Source organism: Alligator mississippiensis, chromosome 2 (assembly GCF_030867095.1).
Source record: "Alligator mississippiensis isolate rAllMis1 chromosome 2, rAllMis1, whole genome shotgun sequence".
In the NCBI taxonomy this organism is placed as follows: Eukaryota; Metazoa; Chordata; order Crocodylia; family Alligatoridae; genus Alligator; species Alligator mississippiensis.
Window position 1 is genome coordinate 193,871,733 of NC_081825.1, and position 22,047 is coordinate 193,893,779.

Genomic DNA, 22,047 nt, shown 5'->3' on the forward strand with positions numbered 1-22,047 from the left:
CCAGGCACAGTCAGGAGTCTGAACTTCTGTGACCAGTCATTTATTTATTTTCAACATATATAGGACTATATATTGTGTGAAAATGATTTACACATTAAATTACTAGCTGTTTTTCATTCAGCTAGAGTATTAATTTCACAAGAAGAGATGCAGAAATACCTTAAATAATGAAGCAGCAGTCAAAGGCTTTCAGAGTTAAAATGTGCAGAAAGTGAGCAATAGTGAACATGAGAGGAAAGTCTATTAAAGATGCATGTGACTATTTGCAAGTAAACCTTTGAATCTCTCTTTTGCTTAGGTTTGAGTTAGGTTTAGATGCAAAGGAAAGATAAATTGTGACTAAAATAGCAAGGTAATTCCAGATGAATTTACACACAGGTATTTTACTTAACATTTTTCTGTGCTACAGCTTTTTTTAATTGAAAAGGATAAAAGGTAATATCCTCAGATCCCCCATCATCTCATCTTCCAGCTGGCCTAAGTAGGCAATTGGGAAATCTTATACATAGAAATCCCCAGGTGATGTTAAGCTGGAATGGCCCACTTTATTCCAGCAGCTCTTGAGCCCCAAGTGTACTGGGCATTAGAGTTTGGCCAGATTTCCCAATGCTTTGTCAGTCCAGAGATGCAAGAAGAGAATTTACCCTTGTGGCTGGCCTGACCCCTGGCTACCTCCTGAATCAGAAGATGGAAAAGTTGCAGAAAGCCACTCCCTATGATTGTAGACCTTCATCAAGCAAATCTTTCAGTAAAATAAGTTTTAAAATAAGTTGTGTCCGAGGAATATCAATATAGTACTCCTGTCACCCTGAAGACCTGACACAGCTTTTACTTAAGGGGGGCATTTTCAAAGACACAAATAACAGGTCAGTATCCAACATCAATTTGTTATTTTTGAACATCTACAGCTTAGTATTTGTTTAAAGAAACATCCCATTGACTTTAGCTGTGACAGGACTTTAGGATTCAGTTTTGTAGAAACCATTTTTGGGACCTAACACAGCAGCTACTGAGCACCTAGCAACACTGCACAGAACTGTGGGGCAGGAAGGGGATAGAAATTTCATCTACATGAAATTGAAATAAGAGCTGGAAACATAGACCATCTCATTTCTTTCACAAGATCTAGCTGTAAGAAAAGTCTTCAGCCCAACATGTTGATATGGCCATCACCCTGACCTTAGAAATACAGTAAGCCTTCATTAATTGGTACTAATGACTGGCAAAACCAATGAAAATTAGTAAATTATGCAAATTAGTGAGAATGAGAAAGCATTTACCATAAAATGTGCAGTATGCATTTATTTAAATTAGTTCAATAGGAAACAACTGAAACAGTTCAATCAGTGTTAGTGTCATGGACAAGCACTTGACTATTAAGAGGTGAGCAAAGGGAGAATTTCCCTTCGGATGACACTATTTTGTTTCCCGTTTTTTCTTATTTGAAGTTCACCTGCTGGAATTTCAGTTTCATCTTAACTGTACATCTTAAATAGACATAACAGCATAAATCAGTGCTTCTCAAACCTTCTAGACTCAAGGCACCCCTCAGAAAATTCTGGCTTTTAGCTTTCTCTAGTTTCTTGACTATGGCAAAATAAGAGAGCCATTCTTTTGTTGCAAAGATCTCAGAAAGACCACAGAAGGTCAGAATGTTTTGACACTATGGATTCTGATTCTAAATCTCTAAGTTACCTTGTAAATTGTGTGGGGGTCTTTGCACATATAACAGTGCTAATATTGCATGGTACCCTCTCCCCGCATCCCTTCCCATTCCTTCAAAGGCTCTCATGACACTGCTTGAGAGCCACGGGAATATAACTAGGTACACATACATATGTGTAGATACAGATACACATACTAGATACAACTAATACAACTAAAGGAACGTGCTTATTTGAATAAGAAATTTACTTGTGATGAATTCAGCTTCTTCCCAATATTCTCACTTTACAGTTTCAGTTACATACCGAGATGTTACAGTGTTTGAATGCTACTCAGTTTTGGGGGAGAGTACATGATGGAGTGGATTTTCCTCGATCAAGCATTAATGGTGCTAGAGAGGAAGTTGATTTTCAGTGGATTTTCCAATCTTTTCTTCTCACCAATCTCCTCCTCTTCTTCCCTCTACCCACACACCAGTTTTCTTACTTCAAGTGCAGTTTGCAAGAGTTGCAAAACATTGGAATGTTGTGGTGTACTAAAGTTAGTACATGTTAAAGTATGTTGAAATAAAGGGAGCAATTTTGCAATTCCTTGATGTCCTTTAACACATACTAACCTTTCTGAATGTGCATTTTCTTCTGTTTTTAACTGTACTAAGTGTTAAGTTGAATGTGTGACACAGTCCTTATTTACATAGTTCTCATGAACGATTCCCATGTGCTTAAAAATATTAATCATAATGCTAATCTCTGTCCCTTTCATGCTTCCTAGTCTGTAAAAAAAAAAATAGCTTGCTTGCTTAGTTTATATACATGGTTTTGTTTTGTTTGTGTGCAAGTGGGTGTGTGGTATCTGTGTGTGAAGAACTCCAGGAAAGTTATTTTGAGGAAATGAGTTATGTATTAATACTGACATGTATCGGTCTGTAGTCATTCTGACTGCTTGCAGGAATATATTTGACCATCTAGATCCAGCTTTATCTTTACCGTATCTTCCCCTTGTTGGTAAATAGGTTTAGTTTTTCAGAAAAATATTGTTGACGTGCGAGGTCACATTTGAGGAGGGATCGGCAATGTTGTGCCCTTCTATTAATACAAGGAGCGTTTATTTCACACAGACTATTATTCTGAACTTTTCTTCCAACTAAAAACACACAAAGAACACCCCTGCATGCAGTACGTAGGTCTCTGTTCTCATCCACATTCAGAGCCCTGCATTGTGACAGTTTGAACACTCCAGGCTCATCACATAACAATAATAACTGTTCTGCATAGACGGTATGCCTATAAATGGAGTGTTTTAACTAGCTGATTGGCAAGATAAATCAAGGTAAGTAGAGCACTTGTAAAGGCCAGTGTAGACCCTCACCACACATTTTTTGCCAGACCATGAACATTTATGCTCTTCTAGGGGTTTTTTATTACCCTCGGTTAAAAACTATTAAAAAGAAACAGGGCCAGTAATTTTTCTTCTGACTAAAACAACTCTCTGAGTTTTGGATGTACTTGGAAACAGACTGCCCTTAACTAGTGTTAGTCATCAGTTGCACATTCAGGATTAACACCATCTCTAATGTGCGTTGCTCAGACCAGCAGCTAGAGGGCTGGTGAGTAGGAGCATGGCTAGCGGCATCAGGTCTGCTCCATGACTGCCCTGCTTGCCACCTCTAGCCACAGTAGAGGCTGGGAAGGAGAGAGGGGAGGATTCCCGCCCCCCTCGCAGTGCTGCTTAAATTGCCCCCTCCACTTTCCAAATTCCCTGCTGTCTACCATCAGCCTCCAGATCCCCCCTCCACCCGTCAATCCTTTACCCCTGGATCCCCCCTTCCTTGATTTGCACCCCCCTCCACCTGTAGGTCATTGCTTTACCATTTCAGTCATCCCATGAACAGAGGCAGTGGGGTGGGGCAGGACCCTCCCACTCCCTGCCTACTCCTAGACTTCTTGCAGCCCATGTCACCCCATGCATGCAAATCCAGCCCCCACTGGGCCCTGTAGCTTCCTGGCAGCTCCTTGGCCCCCTCCTCCCCCCCGTCTCCCTTTCAGCTGCAGAGCCTGGAAGGGGCTAGATCTGGGTATGGTGGGGCAGCATGGTCTGCAGGCACCCTATGAGCAGGCAGGGAGGAAACCCCTGCACTGGCTCCTCTGGCACTCTGGGGCTGATAGGGGCAGCAGAGCAGTGATCCAGGGGGTGGGAGGGCTGTGTGTTGCAGGGAAGTCATCTGGGGGTGGAGGGGGTGATTTGAGCGTCAGGCAAAATTTGGGGGCAGAGGAGTCAGAAGCCCATCTTCTAACCCACCCCTCTCCCACTTCCCCCTACTCCATCCCCCTTCCACCCTCTAATCTTTAGCATTTGTTAATGAGCCTTAATGTGTGATCATTCAAGTTTTAAGTGCTCTTAACATGATCTAATTGTAATGTGTAATTTCACCCTAAGGTAGTCATATGCTCTATAGAGAGCTATGAATATCATTATGGGGACCTGAAACTGAAATGGCCATGTGTTCAAGGCAGGCAGGTGGGATACTGTCTTTTAGACTCGTGTTACTTAGCTTCTCTTCACCCAGATGCTGATCTTAAGACGACATGGAGAAATATGGTGCTAGAACTGATAAAAAAGTTGTGCAACTTTGCACCATAACATTTCAACACATGGTGAAGCCTCATAGGCTTTCCAACAGCTTCAAAGAAATGTTGGAAAGTACAGGATTAAGGATCAAGTCTTGTTGAGTGAGGGCTTTGGATGTGAAGGAATAGCTAGCTACTTGTAGGTTTTGTTTAAAATGAAAGGCCTTTGCCATTTCAAAATGTTTCTGTTCAGTTCTACTGCTTCACACAACTGTGAGTGACTCCAGCCAAATCAGCCTTCTATTACTTTACAGATTTGTTAGCAAACACACAAGGTATGCAAAACGACTTGTGTCCTAATGCCACTACTTCTGTATAACATGCCTGTTGTCAGAATTGGTGTGAGTGCTAAAATTTGCAAATAATTTTTCCCTCACTGTAATTTTCTTTGATTTTCTTCTATGATCTTACTCCTTGCTTGTGTCCCTGATTTTTGCTTCTATTTTTTAAAAATGTACACCAATATTATTTGAAGCCCCATTTTAGACTGATGTAGACAGTGAGCCTGTCTTAAAAAATGTGCTTGCTCACTGAATGGGTTTTCCCAACTTTTGCAGTACCAGTAACAGTCCTATTACTGAGCAGCCCCATAGAAGCTTAGGTTAGGATTGTCCAGCTTCTAAGCCGCTTGGGGATTCCATGCCATCCTGGTCACAGGTCTTGGGCTAAACATCTTAGGGAGGGCTACAAGCTACAGGGGCTCTCTGGGAGACACGCCACATGTCTTCCTACCACACAAGCAATATAGGATCCCACCCTCCCCCTCTGCCGCTATGCATGGAGCAAGTTTACTGGCCCCCTCCAGCCATGGTGCTCTGGCTCAGAGATCTAGGTCATCACACCAGCAGGAACAATGGTTGGAGTTGTGGGAGTTTGCAGGTTGCGCATTAACCCCTCATGGGCCAGATACAACCTGTGGGGCACCAGTTGATGGCCCTGGCTTAGTTGATTTAAGCAGGTGATGTAAGCATCTATCTCAGAAGACCTAGGTGTTTTACATCTTGCTTAAGGTTGCCCCCAAAAAGAGGAAAAAAATTACTTCATTTTCTTCATTGTTTAAAATTCTTTTTTCATTTTTAGTTATTTTTTACAAAGCAGTTTATACAATAAAGAAGGAAATGTTGCAACTCTATCAACAACTACTGGATAAACTGTTGATAGTAATGAAGCATTAGAATTATGTTAGCTGAAGTTATTCCTAAACAAAGTGATCTCTAGAAAAAGAAGAAAACTGAAGGTTCTTAACTTTTTTCCCCTGACCGACTTGTATAATTTGTCCTTCAAAGTTTATATCACTTATAACATTAATGAACCTTGGCAAGTCTTCGCTATGGTTGCAGCTGTGTTCTTGAAGCCTGGAGTTTTTTATAATCAAGGAAAGAAAAGAATTTAAAAAATTTAACCAAAGACACATTTGTCTATTGCTATTCTCTCTTTTGCCCCCCCCCCCCTTTTCTTCCTAATTGCAAACAAAGTAAACGACCTTTTGTTATACCGCTGGGTGCGGATCCAATGCACTGCTGAAGCATTGCACAGTGTGCCTCAGGGGCACAATATTAGTAGAGTGAAGGCCAAAGAATGCTATTTTTAGTTGAACAGTTCAGCAGATGGAGGCATGAATACTCATATATCTGAAGGTTGAGGGGTTTGAACCATTAATTTTGATAATGTATTTAACCCTGGGAACAATCAGAAACTGTAACTCTAAGGTTACAATGCTTTTGACCTTTAGAGAACAGAGGGCACTCAGTACAGTAAACAATATATTACATTTCTACTTATTCCGATTCTCTCACACATATAAATTTCAGGACACAGTTGACATTTGCTTTCCTCAGCTATTTTAGTGCTGGTCCTTAAAGTAAGTCAAGAAGAATGTGCAGGAAAAAGGCCAATGTAATGCGACAGTCATGTAAATATGGCCTTTAAATAGCTAAGATGTTAAATGTGGCCTTTTATGAAGAAATATTATTCTCAGGAACTAGAGTCTTGGTGACTTATTATTTCGATGAAAAAGTGATTTTAGTGGACTGCTTCTCTTTATGGAGTTTCCTCTATATGCTCTAACCTTAGAGCAATTTTTTATTGGGGCTAATGTGATCTGATAGTCATAACGTAGACGGAAGGTGATTTGGTCCCACTCTGGTACCACATCATGTAAAGTGATATACCTGCCTTATATCTTCTTATTAAATGATGCATGCTCCTCTTCAGCAAATATAGCAGTTAAATATCACACTGCTTAAGTATTTCTAATTAAAATATCTCCATGTGTCAGCATATTGGTAATGTATTATTTTAATCCATTTATTTTGTTTATGAAACAGTGACATATGTTTAGATTGTGAAATATATGAGCCTTAAAAATCACTTTATTGAAGAAAATTAATTCCTACAATGCTGTCTCAGTAATGTGTTCACTCACCCAGTCAGTCACTGGCAGGGCTGCCAGTCTTAATGTTGGTTAGACACACTTTAACAGTTTTATCTGACATAACACTCTCATATGTAGGCAATAGTAATTTTTTTCAAATGCAAAAACCATGGGGTTTTCCTTTTCTTTTTTAACACAACGAAGAATGGGGATTGGATAAATGTGAAAGAGATTCAGTGAGACCAATCAAAATTAAAAACAGCTAGTTACCTTTTCAAAGTTAGACACTGTAATTTGTTTGTCAGCGGGTAGATGTTTGGGTCAGCACTGTGAGTGAGTGTCTGTCAGCGGGAATTCCTACAAGACAAGTAATTTCATTCAATGTATTACTGACAGATTGCTCACTTCTTCAAATCACTAGAGAAAACAAACTTAATATTGTTACAGGCAGAGTTTCTGTCTTCATTATCCTTATAGAATGATTTTATCTAGCACTCAAAGACTACTGAGCTCTAGGTGGGCATATTTTAACAGAATACTTCTTATTACTGTGAGTAGTGGTCTAAATTAGGGGAATGACCTGTGCAAATTTGGGTATGTACATATAGTCACTTAAACAATTTTGTTTTATTTTATTAAATAGAAATTGTGAGGGGGTGGGGGAGAAGAGGCTTTAAAAATGGTTTATTAGAGCTCTGAGAGGGCAAGCCTGCCCTTTAATAAAAAATAAAATTAAAATTATGCCAAGCTTGCAACACTTAGGAGAATTTAATTAAAATCAATGAAATAGTTTTACTTGGCTTCTTTCTGCGTGTGTGTGCATGTGTGAGTGTACATGCATGTAATATTTCAGTTATTAAAACATATTAGTGGAAATGGATGAGTATCAATGAAAGTGGTGTTAGCAAGTCAATATTTCACTGAATGACATCTCATCCTTTTGGACGTGTACTTAAATCTATTTTTGTCTTGCTTTACATCTTCTCTTCTGCTTTCTGCTTTCCTACATTTCTGTCTTGAATGAGTTAGAATTAGAGCTGGTGGGCCAGGAGGTTTGTGACAACAGGGTTGTTCATCAGAAATGCCATTGAGACTGAAACGTTGTGCAGATATGTATCAGTTTCAGTGAGTATTTCTCAGCTCCAGGATGGTGTTTCTGGTCAAATGAGAGAGGGACCCTTCTCCACCCCAGACTGCCCCACATAGCCTGTGGACTAGAATAGTCACCTTGGGATTTGAGAGTCCTAGTTATAGACCTTTGCTTTTCTTTTAGTGCCCTGTATTGCAGGTGAGTGTTCTAACCACCAAGCTAATGCTGTTCATTCTCAATATCACGTACAGAGTTGTTGCACATTTATATAAAATAATTTAATATTTTTGGAACAAAGGCAGAACAAAAAAGGCTGACTAAAGGCCAGTCTATAGTGCGCTGATCTAGGATGTGGTGACGGTCTCTAGTCTACCATCCTGCCACATCCTGGGTGAGTACAATAACCATTGGACTGTTACCTATTCTGGCATGGCTGAGGCTTGGTCTCTGATTATTTTTTTCAAAAAACATCAGAACATTCCCATTTTGTCCTAATGCAGGGTGAAAAACATTTTAAAATCATGGAAAATTTGTAGGATGGAAAAATTGTTCCCCACCCTGCTCTAATTAGAATTTACCTTCATGTTGAAGATCCTCTTTTTGTAGGGGCAGGAAAACATCAGGCAGCTGATAGATATATGGGTTTCACCATCATGAACCTAAATAATATACTTAAATTTACTCAGCATTAAGCAATGCATATACATAGAAGGGCTCTCTGCCTATATTCAGGATCTCAGGATCTTTACTGCAGAGCTGACCCAAACATCTACCCACTGACAAACAAATTACAGTGTCTAACTTTGAAAAGGTAACTAGCTATTTTTAATTTTGAGGGTCACACTGAATCTCTTTTGCATTTATCCAATTCCCATTCTTTGTTGTGTTAAAAAAGAAAAGGAAAACCCCATGGTTTTTGCATTTGAAAAAAATTACTATTGCATACATATGAGAGTGTTATGTCAGATAAAACTGTTGAAGTGTGTCTAACCAACATTAAGACTGGAAGCCAGAGTAGAAGTTCAAGCCCAAATGAATGAAGAAGTTATTTTAAAGTATTTTTCAATGGCTCTTAAGGCTCATGAAGCTCCTTTCCAGTCATATTGCATTCACTCCAAAACTAATCAGAAGCAACAGGTAAGCTACTGCAGCACTTCCTTATATGTGTCCATGAGGCCAATGTTATGGTGTAGCACTGTAGGGCAGGCACATTTTAAAAACTCTGTTTTAAATATACCATGCCTTTGGGAGTTGGGTCCCTTGAAACTTTCTAGAAATATACATGGAAGCTCATCACATTTCTGACAGTGTTATAGCAGACTTTTAAATTTGGGTTTTTGGTCACAAAGCAGGAAACAATTTTGACTGTGAGTCTGTTCACATGTGTGAATCTTTAGGCCTTTCTGAGTTGCAAATATGGAGAATAATGCAATATATCTCTAAAGAGCTACTAACTCTGTTGGGCACACTGTGTTTTCAAATGTTTCCACTGCCATATCTTCATCATCATCTCAATAGCTTATTGACAGAAAAGCAAACATTTTAATATCCCAATTTCTTTCTAAAGTAAACATTGTAAGGAGGCTAATGCTTAGAAGAAGCAGGTAATGAAAACATCAGAAAAAGAGAGAACAATTGTTCTAAGCAATCCCAGACAGAAAGTTATCATCACCTTTTTTTTTCCTTTGGAAAGTCTTTGAGTAAAGAAAAGGAGTACTCCGTCCAAGTGACCGAGTTCAGACCAAAAAAAAGGGGGCAATTCATAGATGAGAGAAGACAAGATCATATTCTACACATCAGTTTTCTGATATTGCTGTCACTGAGACAAACCTTTTCAGCTGATGAGACGTGACTCCTATTGTTTCCTCTCACACTGATTGTGTAACATATTATGCATTTTTCGGCCTGACTGATAACAGTACTAGCTCTTGAGTTCATGCCTCATAAGATGTATTGAAAGAATCTATTCATTTTTAAACATAAACATGCCACTATGGAGTCTTAGAAAAGATGCACAGAATTCAAAACAAAAAATAGTACTGGAAGTCAGCAGGGCAGGGGAGAAAACCGTGACAATATTAAAGGGTTATTCAAGAACAGATGGAATACAAAATAAATATTGAACCTGAGTGCATTCAGTAGAATGGAGTATAAACAGTGGTGATAGGTATTATGTAAAATGGAAATTAGGAGGGATAACCTGGAATTTGAGCAGCAAATATACAAACATAAAAACAAACAACAAGGAATTATTTAAGATTATTGCAAGCTGGGACCTCGAGAGTGAATTGATAGGTCTGCTAGATTATCTGGGAGTAAAGTGAGCAATAAAGGAGGATAAAAGCATTGCGAAGAAGTGCAATGATTTGTCCCAGACACTAGAGAGAGAAAGACAGGACATCAGGAATGAGTTTTAACTAGGTCATAACTCCATTAAGTAACACACCTAGGAATTATTTGCAATAACTCATCTGTTGCAGACCATCTTTTCTACTGCAGTCTTTACCATCTGGGGGAGGGCTGCCATTAGTCTTTATGACCATTTTAACCTGATTCTTGCACGATTGCTGGGATGGCGCCACTTTCTTCTTCACTGTGCATTAAAAGGGTAGGGAAGAGGTGCTTGTAACAGACATGAGGAACCTCAGACCCCATTCCCCATCTTTTTTTAGAAGATTCCTCCTCCTAATCTACTTCTAATTCTGCATTATCAGGAAAGCAGATCTCTATTGAACAATAATTAGCACAGGTCTCTGGCCTCTATGAGGTATCAGCAGTTTGCAGGCAGCAAATTTGAAAATGAAAATTGAAATGCGAATAACCAGACATAAAAACAAGTAACACAAAATATTTAAGTATGTTAGAAGCCAGAATCTCAAGAGTGATTTTGTAGCATGCTGTGCTTTTTGAGAATAAAGGGAAAAAGCAAAGAGGACAAGGTCATTGTAGAGAAGCTAAACTATTTTATTGCATCAGGCTTCATCAAAGAGGACATTGGGGAGTTATCTGTCCTATACCTATTCTTTTTAGGTGATAAACATGAGATACTATCAGAGAATGAGCTGTCAAAAGACAACGTGCTATAAGAAGTTGATAAAGAGCAGGACCAGAAAGGATATTTCCAAGAGTTCTGAAGGAAATGGAGAATGAACAGCTAAAAAATAGAGAATCTTTTGTTAGAATCAGCCTCCTATACTGAAGGATAACTAATGATTTTTTTCCCTAGATTTTAAGAACAGCTAGGGAGAGTCTAGGGAGTACAGATTTCTCCACTGTCAGGGAAATTGGATAAAATTATAAAAATTATAAATTTATAAAGAGCCAAGCTGGATGAATCATACTAGAGACCAACCAGCATCTATAAAGGAAACACCTTGCAGATACGATCTACTTGAATTCCTGGAGTCACAAGATATGAATAAAGAAAAGGTTAGCATATTTTATTTGTATTTTTAAAAATCTTTGTCACATATGAAGTCCAACCAACCCCCCCCAAAAACAAACAAACAAACAAACAAACAAACTATTAAGAATGTAATCATTGAGTGAGAGGCAGAGAACTGTTATAGATTACAAATTGTCTGAATAATAGAAGCCAGGAGGGGAAAAAGCAAAGTAGTGGGGTACCCCAAGATTTCATTCTTCAATATAATTTATTTAATTATTTGTTCAGATTTATTAATGAATGGTAATGGTGAGGTAGCCAAATATTAAGACAGCGCACATTTAATTTTTTAAAGGAAAGAGAAAGCTATGAAGAAATTCAGAGGGTTAGATAAGTTGAATGGGAAGCAAGATAGTATGTGAAATTCAGCGTTGAAAAATTAAAGATAATATTTATTTAGAGCAAAACAAATTAATATATGAATATACATTGCTGAGTTCTAAACTGATTTCCACCTAGGAAAAAATCCTGGCTTCATAATGGACGACTCAATTAAAGTCTCTGTTCCAAGTGTGGCAGTGATCAAAAAATCAACAAAATACTGAAATGCAATTAGATGAATCAATGATGCATCTTCACTTGGCTATCCTCACTCCAAAGAGATATATTAGAAATAGAAAGGGTTTGTAGAAGGATAACCAAAATAACTAAGTTATTAAGAGGCAGCTATGTGAGTGGAAACTGCTAGGATGGATGGGTTCTCGTCCTGCTGATTTCTTTTTGTGACTTGAAGCAATGTGATGTCATGTTACAGAAGTAGGCACATTAACATTTTTTCTGAAACTTAGGTACAGTGGAATAGGATCACACTTATGTGCCTAATAGGTGGAGTAGGGTCTGTCTGAGATTTTCAGAAAATATGTGAAGAATGTTATATTGAAGGTAAATTTGTCTTCTCTGTTTGACCTTTCTGCTAACATGAGAACAAAGTGAAGCTGTTAAAACTGAAAGACAAATAATTTAAAACTGAATAAAAGGAAATACTTTTCCATGTTGTAATGTTAACCTTTGGAACTTGGTACCACAGGGTATCATTGAATCCAGATTTAGGTAGGACTATGAGAAGATTAGACATTTGTATGGATAATGAGAACATCTGCAATTACATTATATTGGATAAAAATGAAATTTAAACCCCTGTGCGTCAGGGAATTAACCATCTACTAACATTAGTCAAAATTAAATATAGCTTATTTACAGTTTATTTTGTTAACTACCTGCTATGAATCATCAATACAAACTGGCCCTGGTCAGATCACTGAGGTGGTATTAGAAATAATTTGGATAGAAAATAAGAGAGAATAATAAAGAAGACTACACCAAGAGAAATACCTCAGAATGCACATTCAAACAGGTCCCACAACACTTTCATTTGCAGAATCCTCATCTGTATATATAAAATATATTTGTATGCAAAAACTACATAGTTGGGTACACTGGCTAACTTTTTGGGGAACAGACATGAAGTTTATTCACACCTGATTGCAGATGCATTTTTTGAAGGCCACCTGAAAAAATGCCCTTTAATTTTTTTGGCTGCTTCCATTAAAGAAATTATTGAATTTGTTTTAAGGTACATAAGGGTTCTAAATGTACAGTAGATTTGTGTGAGAAATCTGCTAAATGGTCTGTAAAGCATAATTATTTTGAATGCTTTAAAATACCTGCAAAATAGGGTTGTTTTCTGGTTCACAAAGAAAACATTTAACTGTTTTCTGCATTTAAATATATGTTTTAAATATGTTGACTTATCAGGTAACACAGCAGGCTGAGCGGGGACAAAACCATTTTTAATGATATGTTAATTGAATGGGATGCTAGAGATGCACCTGAATAACTTTTTTCCCAGATGTGCCCCAGCTGAGTGATAAAGCTTCTTCTGATCAGTAGAGCCAGCATATATTTATTATACCCCTATCTGTTGCCATCTTTTTTGCCAGTGAAAATAATGCAATGGCTGTAAATGATAATATGAGCCATATGAACTCTCTGCATCTCTTAGAAAAGCACAGAAGTGATGTAGTTTAAACTCCAAAACCCTGTGCCATTTCACAAAATGAGGATATCATCTTGTTTAACTGGGACTTTTCCTCTTTTGTAATTTGAATCCACTTCTCACAGATCTGGTGGTTAGTGGGTCTCTCATGTTTTGGGTTGGAGGAGGGGGAAGGTTGTAGGATTTGGGTTATACAGCTTTTCCCTATCAGCTTGATTAGTTGTGATAGATGAATGGCTCCTTTATTTTTCTGTGCAGTTTTAGGAAATATTGCAAGTATTTGGCAATGCCTTAAAATGGAGGCCATGAAATATGTCTCAGATCTTCAGATATTTGTACCAGTTGTTTTTTCAAATGTATAGCTGTTGTCTTGCTGTTGTTTCACTGAATTTTTGTTTGCTTCTTTTTCTTGTAGGCTGGCAGGTCTAGAAAGATCTATAGAAAGGGCAGGAATTGCACATCCTACCTCATAACAGGCACATGAATTAGGCTACATTTAGAGACATCACCTTGGGTTAGGATAATAATGATTGTGTTCTACTTATTAGGTGCCCAAATTCAATCTTATTCCACCCTGCTCATGTCCCTGAAAAAAAGTTAGGCAAATGGTTGGGTGGGTTCTCCTCCTTCTTGTTGCTGTTTGTGATTTAGTCATTTAGTTTTAAGGCTAACATGAAGCTGTGTTACAAAAAACAGATGTTTTAGTTTATTTTAGGCACATGGGCAGAATAGATTAGGATTGCATTGAGTTGCTTAGTTGGTGGAATAAGATCTACTCCTATAGAGTAATTTTTTAGGTAGCTTCAGGAGGGATTACCACCAAGAGTGCTAGCTGTAGAAGGGATATTGGACATGTGTTTAATCGGAAAATCATTTACCAATTCATTTTGGGTTATCCAGTGAAAAGCCATTAGATAGCAATAACTTTTGGTCAATACTGACATAAACTAGAATAAGGTTAGTGACCCGATCTCGTTAATGGCCTTCATCTAATCCCTCATCTGTATTTTGTGTTAAAGATGAAAATACAATAAATAATAAAATGTGAAACTTGATAGACTTTAGTAGCTATTATCAATTTGGCAATTTACTGTTCATTTTCCAATAGATTTAACTAAGCTCTTCCTAACACAGATATTCAATTTTGGATTGCTGTTTCTCCTAGCCTGCCACTCTTGATCCTCACTTTTTTTCTGCAGTAGAGGTACGCCTCCTCATTGTAAAGTAGTTCCCACTCTTGAAGTCCCCTCATTTTCTTATTGAAAATTATTCATATAAGGAGTAAAGAAGGGTTAAGCTGAGGTCATAAAGAGTTATTTTAGTGAAAGGAATAAATGGCATTTTAAAAGCATTTTAAGTTCCACACATAAATAACATGTGGTACCGTGTTCCAAGAAAACGTTATATTATCAGACAAGGTAAACATGAAATTACTTTAACAGAGGGAATAGATCTGTTTGGTTACATTCTCCATTTCATATCCACATAGTTTATTTCCTTTCTTTAGGTGTAGTATATTTTGAAAACTCACCAGACTGCATAAAACTGCTACTGGTCCACAAAACCAAGCAAACATGCAATATCTAAGGAAACAGTAGAGATTAGTTTTCAACCTTTCACATGAATTGTTTAATAAAATATGCCTCTGTAAATCCTAAGCACCTTGGAAAATGCTACAGCCAGAAAATATAGTAGGCACATCTACATGAGATATTTATTGTGGAGCTGCTTAATTAGCTCTCAGTAAAGTCTCAGTCATGTGTCGCCCTATTAGGCTGCAGTAAACTAATTAACTCCACTGTAGGTTAGTACTTGTAAACACAAGCATAATCCTATGGCAGCATTCTTTAGTGGCAGCAATATACATGTAGACCAGGGGTGGACAATTATTTCAGCTGGAGGGCTGCTTAATGCGTTCTGGTGAGCTATTGAAGGCTACAATAGCAGCCCTGCCCCTTGACAGGTGCCCTGCCCACTGGTCATCATCTTGGGACTGGAAATCCCACCCCCCTAACCCCTGACCTTTGCCACCGGAAGTCCCTCCCCTTGCCCCTGGAAGTAGTTCTTTGGGAGGGGTTTGCCCTCTTGGAATGAGAAAAAAAACCCAAACCATGTACTAGAAGTCAAACATCTATTATAACATATTTTAATTTCATTTAAAAAAATAATTTTGTCATGATTTATGTGTGCTTCTATAGTATAGAGGTGATTGCATAATAGCTCAAAAATAAAGTCTTACTGTTGTATACCATATGTGTGGGGGGTTTGTGGGGGATGGTATGGGGTGTGGTTGGGGGCGTGCGTGTGTATGGTGGGCTGTGGGGGTATGTGAGGGGGTGGGTGTGTGTGGAGCTTGTGAGGGGTTGTGGCTGTGTGTTTGTGGGGGGGTATAGGGTATGTTAGGGGTTGTGGGTATGTGTATATGTGGGAGGGTTATGGGGGGGGACCCACACCCACCCGATAGTGCACAGCGCCCATGACTGGCAGCAGCAGCTGCAGGTGGCAGGCCCTAGGGTACTTGTGGCCCGCGCAGGTGCAGCTGTTGGGCAGTGCACAGGTCCAGCCAGTTCTGGAACCTGCATGTGGCAGCAAGGAGCAGAGCTAGCCCAGCCCACCTCTATCACATGGGGTCCCCGCATCTCACTTGCACCTCCAGGGACTTGTGTGCCACCAGGGGAAGCCCAGCACGATGGAACTGGATGCCTTCCCTACTTCCTGCCACCACATGGAGCTCCCAGGGCTCTGCCAGGAAGCAGGCAGCTGGGCTCCCTGCCACTTCTGGTGGGGTCCCAGGAGCTGCATGTGGCAGCAGGGAAAGCAGCTGACTCCATCGCATAGGACTTCCCTCTGGTGGTGTGTGAGTCCCAGGAGCTGCACATGAGATGTGGGGAGCCCTGTTTAATAGAAGCAGGCTGGCCTGATTCTGCTTCTTGCTGCCATGTGCAGCTCTCGGACCTGGTTGGAGCCGTCCGCTGCCTGGTGCCTCTACCTGTGAGAGCCATGAGCACCCAAGGGCTTGCTGCTTGCTGCTGCTGGCAGTAGCAGAGGCTGTGTGCCATGGGGGGGGGGGAAGAAGCTTGTGAGGGGGTCCCCATACCCCCCCACTCTCCCTCACACCCTAATCCCTCCCTCCATACACTCAGACCCTGTCCACCTGAGCTCTATGCTGCTACTGCTCTGCTGGGCACAGGCCTTGGGCTTCATGCTCCCACCAGCCCCAATCCCATACTCCGTGCTCCTGCCCAGCTGCACCCAGGAACACGAGGAGGAGCCACTGGAGGCTGGGGAAGCCAAGCAGGTCCCCTGGCAGCTGCAGCAGTGTCAGCATAGAAGCTGTGTTGTGGTGGCTGGGGCCAGGGCCTCTTTCCCACACAGGAGGGTGGGAGAGAAGTGTGCAGGCTGAGTGGGGTGCAATTAATTGGTGGGTGCCCATGGGCTGTATGAAATCACTTGGCAGGCTGGATTTTGCCCACCCCTGCTGTTGGTGCTGACAGGGCTAGCTGGGGCATGAAGCTGCTTCAGTCTGATGGTTAGCCCCACACTGGAGCACACTTGTGCCCCGGCCAACCCCTCCATAACATGTTGATCATGGTTGCAGTAGGCCATCCTAGCTTAACATGCTGCAGTCTCAGCTGCATGTGTAAATGCGGTGCCTGGGAGCCAGGGGCAATGCGTAGGGGGTGCATGCAGGTGGCGCTTGCTAGCCCACCGCTGACACTGGCACCTTTGGTTGGCGATTACCACCTCCCCCTGACCCCCCGCTGCCAACAGTGCCAGCGGCATCTGCGGGAGCTCCCCTGCTTACCGCTGCTGTGCTCCTGCCACTCCTGCCGTCACCGTGACCCTCCAGCTGTCAGGGGCATGAGTCGTTCATTCTGGGAGCAATAAACTCTGGTGCACTATGTGCTGAAGTTTATTGTGTCACATTAATTTCACATGTAGACGCACCCAGGCTATAGTTTGAGCACTGCTACATATTTTACTGTATCCAATATTCAATTATTGTATACAGTGCATATCACAGTTACTAGATAAGATTGTACAGGATTTGGAGATTTACTGCTGAATCCCCAACCCTGTGATATATTATGCTGTTTGATACAATCCCTGAGATTAGAAATAGGTCATCTCTTTCATCCCTATGTACGCTAAACACTATTAGCCTGTTAGAGAGCTGTGAGGTGACTGAGTGTCGGTATTGTAATTACAGCAGTGAAGGAATTCAAATCTCTGTACATGGGAAAGACATTTTTGTCATTTGCCTGACCCCCTCCTAGAGGAAATGAGTTAAAGACATTTTATAAAGTTTGAGTCTCCAATAATTTCTGATCTTAATTTTATTCTGACTTTTACTACAGTTGGTTGGAGTGTACAAGCAAGAATGAAACTAGGTATTTTTTAATAATGTTCACTGCATCATTATGTGTATTAATATTTTTAACTTAATTATGTTAGCAGTAATCATTCAAAACTTGCTCAAAGCACTGTATGAACAAACCTCACAACATTTATATGAGATTCTTAAATAGTTGGTTATATCCTTTTTGAAGAGGTCACAAGGGATTTGGTAACTTGTTCAGGGTCATCAGTAAGTCAGTGAAAGAGCTGAAAATAGTCAGAATTCCTTGATTGTCTACCAAAGAATACCTAGGATGCTCATTTCCTGTGATAAACTTTCCATTTTAATGTCTTTTTTTAGACAAAAAGATGCTTGGTAGCTTGAAAACTATTGAGGTGCTATCTACAAGAAATTATAAATAGTTTAAATACATAATAGAATCATATGCTTGCCTTAGCTTTAGTGCATTTTGGACAGAGAGCCATTATCACAGCCTTCACAAACAGTTTATGGACTTTGTATGCCTTGTTATTAAAATTTTCTCTATTAGCGTAAAAGGAGGACATTTTAGCATGTAAAAATGAACAAGGCAATCCTTACTATGCCCTGGTGAAATTTGCTTGTTGCAAACACTGTACAATGCACTGTATGTTCCTTCCCTGGTATTTGAATAAGATTTTTTTTCTGGTTATTATGTTTGAGGTAGCACATGGTCAAACCTCAGCTTTTTGGGTACCAAGTATTTAATTTTACCTGCAGATATATAGTTATACCCCCATGGAAATGGGCAATTTCAGTATTTCAGTTCCATCCTTATTCTGTTCCCTAGTTTGTGCTGCAGTCTCAGTGTATTCAGCAGGTTGTATGCCAGCCGATGAAACAGATGTTTAGGCCATACTGGAATGGAGCGGCATGCTGCATCAGGACCTGGATATTCCTCTTGACATCTGGATGCTGCTGGGTCGGGAAGGCTGCCTTAGGCCAGGAGGCTGTAGGAGCCTTGTGGCAGTGAGCATAGGGTCTTTGCTGCTCTTTAAGCGATTAGTGCACTGAAGCAGCAATAATGCTGAATTATCGCTCGGTTGCTTTCTTTCAAGGAATCTTGGGACAAAGGGATAGTCAAGGAGGAGTATTTACAGTAAACTCATGTTCAGAGAGACAAGACTAATTACCATGTATTAAAAAGCTTTCTTTCAAATAATTAATATTCAAATAGCTATGGACACTTTAGGAAACTTTACATAAGGCTGCAAACAAATAGCATACAGGAAAACCTCCTTTTCTCATTTAAAATCATTAGGATGAAAAAGACAATTTCAGCTACTTTCCAATTTCATGGTCTGGTCAAATTGTATGAAACAGACAACAAAATATGACTGATGACATAAAATTGAATGTATACTAATATTCATGCCTACTAGAGACAAAAATGTAAACTTCTAATAGCTGCAGGGAAGAATATTAGATATGGAAGCTGTCTGCCTTATGCACTGATTTTTTATAGTTTCACTTTATCAAGTTGAAAATTGTGCTGCATGTGCTGGTAAAGCCTAAACTGTCTGCTGTAGCATTTTCTGTTATGATGTGTGTTATTTAAACACAATAGACACGGTATATTACATGGAAGTAGGTGTTTAATGTGTTGTGATTACTAGCTGTCAGAGAAGCAGCATTTAGGGTTGGACTTTTTTCCCTATTATAAATGTTCATTGTTAGGGCCAATTTATTTAAAGCTGGGCCCTCCTAAAACAGATTACAGCTTTTTCTGTGGTACATCAGGTAATATATTGAAGACGAACAATTTGTTGCTCTCATTTAACCTCTAGTATTCTAAGGGGGTTATATTTAATTAACACTGGCTAAAGGCCTGACCTTAGAGGCAACCAAAAGTGATTGAGCTGCATTTTCAGAGCCAGGCTGTAATCTGTTGGGAGAGGAATAAAAAAAAAAAAAAAAAGGAAAAAAATTTAGAAAGTACCATTTACTGAAATTCTTTCTAACTAAGCTGTATTTCAATGGGCCATTTAATGCTCAGATGGACAAAGGTATTACTTCAGTCATTGAAATGTATCAAACCCTTTCTCAGAGGCCCAGTTTAAAAACTCTACAGGAAAAGTGGCTTAGCATCATATTCTCAGCAGAGCAACACTCAGTCTGTTTGGAAAAAAAAAATGAGTGAAATGAGGTGAGACACAGCCGCCAAGTCTGTAAGGATTTTTGCTTCACCCTCTAGTCAGTGGCTTCACAAGGGAATTGCTCTTCAGAGTTGGAGAGTCCCATATTCAGTGCAGAAAGGCTTTTCGCCTCCCTGTTACTTTGTTCCCCCTGGTCAGCTTTTGGCCTGCCTTTTATTCTTTCTTGACATGGGAGAAATGTGGCCTTTTCTCTGGGGACCTTAGGGGCAGTACCTGCACATTGCAAAGTTAGATCTTTGACTCAGTCACATCAGAAGAAAAGGAAAGTCTGATTTAAATATCACAGACTTGGGCACTTGCGAGCCGAGTAGTTATTCACTTTCAGTAGAACCAACATTATTTATACCCTGGAATGGTGTGGGACCACTAATTGTACGGTTGAAACTTCCATTTTTAAAAAATTTTGAGTATAAATTCAACTGCAGATTTTTGTGCAGGAACCAGACCTTTGTGTTGCAATTTTGATGTTGTTTCATTAAACATATCCTGCAGCCTCTTTGGGTGATGCAGTGACATTATATCTTGGAAATTTGTCAAGGTGTTGTAAAGCTAATAAACCAACTGTTTTACTTCCTAAGGGGAAACAAATACAGTATTACAGAGGCAACTGCCAGGTGCCAAATTGTATTCATTGTCTTAGCCACTGGCAGCTATTGATAGTTTATATGAGTGCCAAGTATTCACTCTTGGCTTTACTCTCAGCTTTACAGTAAGCTGGATGTGAACAGGCAGTTTCTCAGAGATTGTATTTAATTGTCATAATTCCATCAATCTAAAATTGTCTGCTTATTAAGGAACCCAATCCCTGAACCAGTGCTGAAATGAGAGTGGTTTATAGTGCTGCAACCAAACACAGTAAGCTGTACATGAGGCCATTTCTGTTTCATTCCTTCAGTGGAGGATGAGGTCAGAAAAGTGAGAGGCATAGTTTCCAAACAAAATAGAAACAAATTTATGAACACTTTAGGGCATTTGTGTGTGGGGCAAATTCAGCTCTCCTGTTTGAACTGGTTCAACAGCATCGGCATTCAGTGGAGTTACTGCAGTTTTACACGAGTGTAACCAAAAGAGGGCTTATGGCTTGGGGGTTTGTGGTTTGTCATGCCATGGTGATAAGTTGATTGGCATATAAACAAAAAGGACATTCCCACAGAGTACAGACAAGCCTTTTCCTCCACAATGCTTTTTAATCACAGCAGTGATAGCTTTTGGACAGAAATATATTTGCTGTAACTGCCTATATTTAAATACAAGCAATGTTTATACACTTTAAAGAAAAAATTAGTCGAATGCTAATTTGATCTTTAGTTTACATATCCCATTACACTAAACTTTAAAATGGATGTGTTGTTGCTGGCATTATTAATTAAGGCTTTTTCAGTGTAAGTGCATACTATGACAATTTAAACCATATATATGTATTGTAATGATACAAAATATGTGAACCACATCATTGAAAAATGAATAAAAAACAAAGAATGATCATTTCTTCGCAAGGTATGGAAACTTGATAATCTAGTTCACTGATACTTGCATCAGGCCCTATTATACACAGTATATTACTGTTCTCTGAACAAGCAGCAGTAGCCTTTTTCTTCCAAAGGCTTAGGCAAGAAATCAAAATCCATAAAGAATAGATATGGTGCTGCTAATTGTTAATGCTTTGCAATTATGCCCCTTTCCGGAATAATAAAATTTTCCCCAGTAGAGGTCAGGATCTTTGTCACTGACTTATTTAACAGATCCTCTTAACATCTGTCCAGCAGACTGTGGACTTTATTAGCAGACAAGAGACCCGACAGACTTAGAGCCTGCTGGATCCTTCTTCATCTTCACAGCTGTGGATTAAGTCAGACTTTCCAGAAGAGGACAACCATATGGGATAATTGGTGTCATTGGGTAGCTAAAAAAATATGAAGAAACAAATGTCATCCAAACACAATTCAGTGTTTTTACAGTCACAGTTACGAGTCTGTTTAAGAAATAAGAAAGGCAGCATTACACTAAAAAAAGAAAGGCTATTCATATCTGTGTGGGAACTTAATCAGGCTCTTGTTTCCAATGACGATGGCTCCACAGTCGCACCAGGTCTGCGACAAGAATGCTCCTTTTGTGTGCTGATAATGTGGAAGCGATAAAATTTCCTATAAGAGACATATGTGTTTACATCATGAGATGTGTTATTTGACAAAATGCTTTGTTCTCTGCATATTTTCCATGCAGAGTTTCATGCTGGGTTGTTTTGGTGGAAAGCTTTGATTAGCTAGAATTAGTTGCTGAAGTAAAATAGACACTTTTGTTTTATGATTCCTCTTG

The 22,047-nt window shown here is 39.5% G+C and overlaps 1 protein-coding gene across 14 annotated transcripts in view; it reads left to right on the forward strand.

Moving 5' to 3' along the window:
* SOX6 (SRY-box transcription factor 6) overlaps window positions 1-22,047 on the forward strand; it is a 532,213-nt gene that overhangs the window by 384,265 nt on the left and 125,901 nt on the right. The gene's annotated exons all lie outside the window — the stretch shown is intronic.